We start from the raw sequence: 6,898 nt of genomic DNA, 5'->3' as shown, positions 1-6,898 counted from the left end.
TTGTCGTCTGTGTAATGTATCCGCCTCTTTATTGTTTTCTTTGTTTTTTTTTGGTCACATGCATGCCAACCAATGGCTTCTCTTCTTACGTCTTATCCGAAACTTTCATTTGAATACAATGTCGTTGTAAATTGTTCATAAGTTTAAAATTTGACACACTTTAGGTTTTTCTGGCTCCAAAATGACATTGTCATGTAAACAAACTGCCTAAAAAAAAAACTCTATTTTCAGCGTAACAATGACATGTAAACGACACGTAATTCTGTTGTATTCCCCTTAACAACTTGTCACCTCTGAGTAGTGTAGCTGTGTGAACAACAATACAAAAAAAAAATATAGCGATTTCTTTAAAATATAATGAAACAGACACTTAAGTCTGGTGATATCATTCAATCATTTTTGGAAGATTTACTCGCAGTACCAGGCATTCAGTCCAATGTCTCAAAAGATCTTCAAAATTTATGCATTATACTGTAGTTATAGTTAAAAAGATTTTCATAGTCATCTGGGTGTTGCATGAGCAGCGCGTGGTCTTTGGTGGCTAAATATGGATCTCTTCCAAATGTTTTATAATAGAATGGAAGCCGACAAACTGACGCCACTGATTTTCACTTACAAATGTATAACAATCCTAGCTTTATTGCGTTTAATTGTTCTTTTATATGAACAATACCTCTTAGACTTGGGAGTGGGTGAATATTTTTATCCTCCAGAGAATTTCTTCTTGGAAACACATTGTCTTGAATTGGCTCATTGGTTCTCTGGGAGTGTTTATTCGGGCATTTGTGCACGTATTCAAGCAGAGACATCATTCTTTTATTAAGTCAACAATTTTGACGTATGCAAACGTCCAGACATTTAAATAGACAACACATTTGCTATGTGTAAACCTACAAAACAATAAGAAGAACACCAAGGCATGCTGATTAAATCTTATCATCGTATCGCGTAAATACAGAGTCAAACAAAGCAGTCGTCACTGACAGCGGCCGATGGTCAATGATGTTGGTTTTGTTGTAGACACCCACTTTAATCCAGAATGAGTGGACTGAGAGGACAAAGCAGGAAACCACAAACTCAGTGAGCACAATACAATGCCAGTATCATAAGTTACTATCTAAACAAACACAAGCAAACACACAAGCACAATTTATTCCACTGGAACTCCAGGAAAGAAGTGGAGCGATTTTGTTTCTTCAGAGACATAAAACATCGAGTGTTTATAGACGCATACTGAGGGGACCATAGTTTACGACAGGCGGGACCTAGCAGTGCAGGTTCCCTAAAGGATGGCTTTCCAGAAGGCCTCCATAACCAGCCACTTGGAGGCAGGAAGGATATTAAATCTTTTTCCCAGAGTTGACAGAAGAATACAGGGAAGTGGGTTGACCTAGTGCTTTTTGACCAAAAGCGGCACAGGAAGTATGAGGGTGCCATTCAACTTCCATGTAAAGTTGCTCTGCCGTGAAGAACCAACTTGGGGCAAAGCCTATTCATGAGCTGGAGCTTTCTAGCATTATAGCACAGATGGGGACTTCTTTGTGGTCACAAGTGTGACTTACAGCAAGAATATGTAATAAGCTGTTGTTGTTTTTTTCCAATAGTGTCCAAACTGACTAAACTGTCCCAATTATAAACCTTTATCAACTGTAATTGGAATATTTCTAACCAATATTTAACTGTCAAGAAGTTAACTACTGTATTGTAAATAGCAGAGTCAGAATCAGTCCCATATGTGCAAGTCGGAGGGAAAGCTCAAGTCTTAACCTTCAAGTTAAGTTTCAAGCAAGACCCAAATTACTTTGGCATAATCAAGCAAGTCAAGTCAAGTCTCCAATAAATTTCAAGAAAGTCGAGTCAAAAGTAGTCACAAGGGTTAAGCAAGTCATAAGTCAAGTCACACAAACTTACTCAGTTAAAACATATCTTGGAGTGATACAAAAATATGTTTTTTTTCGACTGTTTGCATACAGTAAGTGATTACAGCTACCATTGTTACCGTGATGGTAAAAACATATATATATACATATATATATATATAAGTGAACACTTATCATAATCAGATTATAAATGACGTTGTTTTAGGTGACTGCTTTCCACATATATTAGTGTGTGTGACTTGGAGAAGGAGAAGCATTAACTTTGTGCACTTTGCAGCTCTTGCTTCATGAAGTTCACTCGGTTGACTTGCAGATCTGCCACATCAAATCTGGCCGACGCGCTGACATACCGCAGGAACGAGTCAACCCACTCAATGTGGCATCTATGTATACATGTCTATGCAACACAATCATCTAGCTTTTAATGGTCAATCTCCATATTGTCTATCATTTTATTGATTTTGAAATTAAACTGACATGAAGCTCAGTTAATGTTTTACCAGCTGTTGCTGAGCTAAACTGTGAAGCTTAAATAGCTTACCTGCGTCTGTGGGTTTTATAGTGATAGATGAAATTAGATATCATACAGTAGTTGTGTCTTCAACATGTGATTCTTCTCCTTATGAGCATTATGAGATCCAATACTAAGGGTTTATCAGAAAAATTGCCTTTAGAAAGATAATGTCATGGAATTAAATCCCTACCAAATGTCCATCTGACTGGTTCAATATAAAAAGAGTACTGTTATCTTCACTAAAGCAGAATGTGTGATACAGCTCTTGTATTGGATCTTATTAGATTGCATCAATGATACATCATGTTGTGGCCCAAATCATTACCAGGGAAAATCCTCTACTGCCCTTCACCATACAGGAAATGTGAATGTTGCTAACATGAGGATCATTGTTGACATCATCTCGAGCCATGTCTTTGAAAAATAGTTGCTAAATATAGCGAGAAAATCGCTAAGTTGACAACACTGAAAAAACAAGTTGGCCGGAAGATATAAAAAATTTTTGATGCAAGCAATGCCATTGATTAGACATCTGTAATTACAGTTTTTTGGGGGAATTTTATTTCCTTTTTTCACAATTATTGTTACAAACATTCAAACAAACATTGGTGTTCTGTTTTAATTCCTCAATGATTTACCACCCGCCCCCACAAAGAAATCACTGACAGCCATCCCGAATGAACAGCAGACGCTTTAATAAGAGGTCAGTTCTCACAAGTTACGAAACTCAGACCTCACACAAAACATGCAGTTTCCCACAGTAAAATTGCTCCGAAGCACATGACCCAAACAGGACATCCTCCCAATCTTTCACCCGCTTAAATTCCCAGTCTCACCCTACTACTCCACCCTCATCATTCTCTCGTTCCTTATTTTCTGCTACGATGAAGGATGAAGAAGCTCACTTTTGCAACCTTAGTTACTGCAGCTTCAGACCTTACCAATTTCTAACCGATCAAGATTTACCAGATATCTTCGGCTCACGACCCAAATTAAAAAGTTGATTCATCCCTGGGACCCAATCTGAATAAAATACATCATGTATTGCCATAACATGGACATACTACAGTAGTACTATTAAGATAATAATGATGAAAGATCCAACTGACACAAATTTATTACAAAAAGAAAACTCGGGGGGGTGTGGATGATTTTAAAAATTGCGTACAGCATTTTAATAGAACGATGACATTTTTTTATTTGTAAACCCTTTTGGATCCTAACCCTTAAGCCATATACACACATACCGATTTTTAACACCTCAAGCGACTCCACCCAACGAGGAAAATAAATTGCCATTCTTACAGTGAGCGCTGTACTCGAAATGACCAACACAGCATACCACACACATATCCTACTGTATATCGCCGATCTCCAATCGCAAAGGTCCTCTCTCTTACTAGATGTCTGTTGTAACACCAAGGATAACTTGTAAGAGGAAGCACGGTGCCACACGGCATCCAAAATACAAAAAAGAAGAAGAAAGAGTAGTAATAGAAGAAATAGAAGAATCTAGGTTAACTGTTAACTTGTCTGGTGGTGGAAAACTCTTCTCCTTTTATTTTTCATATTTATTGTGGTGAATGACACCCGATACAAACACTCAATAACAAGGAGTTGCTCCTCTATTCACTATATGTCCGGCAACAGCGCAAGCTTTAGGTTGCATATTAAATCATGCTGTTTCAGGTCACACTCACCGAGTCCGTGGTTCAGTCGAGCTAAATGTCGAGTGTGCACTAGGCCTCAGACTCGCCGTCTAAATCCCCGTTCGCTATTCGCATTGACAGTAACGAATGACTAGCGAGCCACAATCGAAGCGTTACTCCTTGTAGTATTCCGAAATAAAGACTATAAATCCAGTTTGACTATTTGAAAACTATCCATAGCTCCCTTGTTACATCCTGGTCACAGTTTTTTATGGGTCATAGATTTCGTCATAACTCCAGAAAAGACAGTACGCTGATGCATTTTAGCAACCGATTTTACCTTTGGAAAAAGCTCGTTAAGACGCTTCTTTTTCGTTTAAAATGGCTTACTTGCCAGCTAGTTAGCTCAGCTGCTAGTGAGCGGTAGCTGGCTAGCTCTCGTCAGTCATTTGCAAGGATGTGCTGAATGAACCTTGCACAACTTGATCCAATTCATCTGCCATGTAAATCCACGCACCTCGGGCACAGCCATTCTGCGGAGATTATCGTTTCGGGAGAGACAGTTCCGTGATCCGTGTGTTTGTTTACAGTCGCTAACTGTACAACTACGGATATGTAGAAGTAGATGCGGCTTCGCAGCAGTGCAGCTCTTGTCAGAATGAAGTATGTAATATGCTATTGATTTGTTTTGATTCAAATGCGAAATTTATGCTTCGGAATTCCTTTTCCAAGCGGACTGGCGAGTCATTCCGAATCACCACTGCTTTGTTTGTAGCTCTAGTGCACACATAAGGCTGTGTGAGTGAAAATGAAGTTTAACATTTACGATTGGTGACCCCAGCTGTTTTCTGGACAGATCGAGCAGGAAAAATCACTCTGAACGCACTCCACACCACAGGTTAATTGCTCAGGATATTTTTTCATAGGCATCCGATAATTGGTCCTTTGCTAGCAGGCGGGAATCAGGGTCAAAGTCAGCCCAGTCTACCACAACAGTGTATAATTGGCCAATAAATCAAGCAAAGAGAATGTAAGTTGGAACTAAATTAAACTTAAAATGTACAGTGTATACACCTTTTTTGTTTTCTTCTCATTCCACTCTTGACAATTCTCTGTTAACCAATGAACAGACAGCAGTATGTTTAGCTCCACCCTACACAAGTGAAACCTACCGTACTCAACGGAACAGAAAGAGCGGTGAAGGATTTAGGATTGTTAACAAGGGAAACATAGAAATATGGTGACGCTACCTAATAGTGCTGCTAAGCAAAGTTTGCACCAAGCGCAGCAATGCAGTACATCTTCACTTTATTGAATTTCCATGGTTGGCCCTCCTTTGGGGTACCAACCACTACGACACTTAATGCGTGTCTAAAATGATCACTGAAACGCTTAGAAAGTATCACGTTCAATGGCACACTATATGCTCATGTCCATGTTCAGCTATGTTGACATAGTTTGATCTCCCTGTAATCCTGTTTCATGCTTTCACTATTCTCATATTTGTCTTTCCCTCTTCTTCCTCCTCCTCCTTCCTTCTCCTTTCCCCCAGTGACCTGAGTGCCCCTCTCTGTCGGACTCCCCCGTTCACCACACAGCTGGACTCGGTCTCTCTCACACAAATACAGCTACACACAAGGGTGCACCCACACTGAAGAAAGAAGTACTTCATTTTAACATACAGTATACCTGGGTCGCACATGATTAAAAAATGTGGTAAACTGATGTAATTTCCCCCTCTTCTCCTCGAAAGTAATAGAATAATACTCTACATGTTAGGTTAACACATTTTAATCATGAGCAACCGATGTACAGTACAACCCCATTTCCAATGAAGTTGGGACGTTGTGTTAAACATAAATAAAAACAGAATACAATGATTTGCAAATCATGTTCAACCTATATTTAATTGAATACACTACTAAGACAAGATATTTAATGTTCAAACAGATAAACTTTATTGTTTTTAGCAAATCATTATTAACTTAGAATGTTATGGCAGCAACACGTTGTAAAAAAGCTGGCACAGGTGACAAAAAGACTGAGAAAGTTGAGGAATGCTCATCAAACACCTGTTTGGAACATCCCACAGGTGAACAGGCTCATTGGGAACAGGTGGGTGCCATGATTGGGTAGAAAAGGATCTTCCCTGAATTGCTCAGTCATTCACAAGCAAAGATGGGGCGAGGTTCACCTCTTTGTGAACAAGTGCGTGAGAAAATAGTCTTCTTCCATCTCCATGTCATCTGCATCTTCTACCTGGTGGCTTCATTTTCAGCATCTTTCTGTTGATACATCCAGTGTCCCACCTCAGCACATGTCAAAACCATCTCAAACTGGCTTCTCCAAACCAAATAACATGGCTGGTGTAGCTACTGTCCTATTTATACACATGTACTCTGTCTTACTGCGACTGACTGACCTTTATTCCTCTTCTTTCCAGGGCATACCTCAACCTTTCTAACGTCTCTCCCACCTGCTTCCTACTCTCACCAGCACATTTCTTCTACAGTCTTCGGAGATCTTGTCATTCTGTAAGATCCTGTTGAAAAATCTTGCCCAAAAAAAAAAAAAAAAAAAAAATCACTGCTATTTCTCCTAGGCGTATTCATACATCTGTCATCAGGATCAATAACCTGTGTATCCCCTCACTTATACTCTCGTCCTGTAGACTTTTATAATTTACGTAATTAATGCCACCCCACTTCAGTTGTACAGTCGGGTTCACGACGATTGTCCTGCATGCTTCTTCTCCTGTCATTGTTCTGTTCTATCTTGTCCTGTCCTTGTCCTGTAGCACTACAGCCCCAACCAACACTCATATTTAATGTTTCATTGTTGTAGATAACGTAATG

This window comes from Phycodurus eques, chromosome 21 (assembly GCF_024500275.1).
Source record: "Phycodurus eques isolate BA_2022a chromosome 21, UOR_Pequ_1.1, whole genome shotgun sequence".
In the NCBI taxonomy this organism is placed as follows: Eukaryota; Metazoa; Chordata; class Actinopteri; order Syngnathiformes; family Syngnathidae; genus Phycodurus; species Phycodurus eques.
This window is presented reverse-complemented; position numbering follows the sequence as displayed.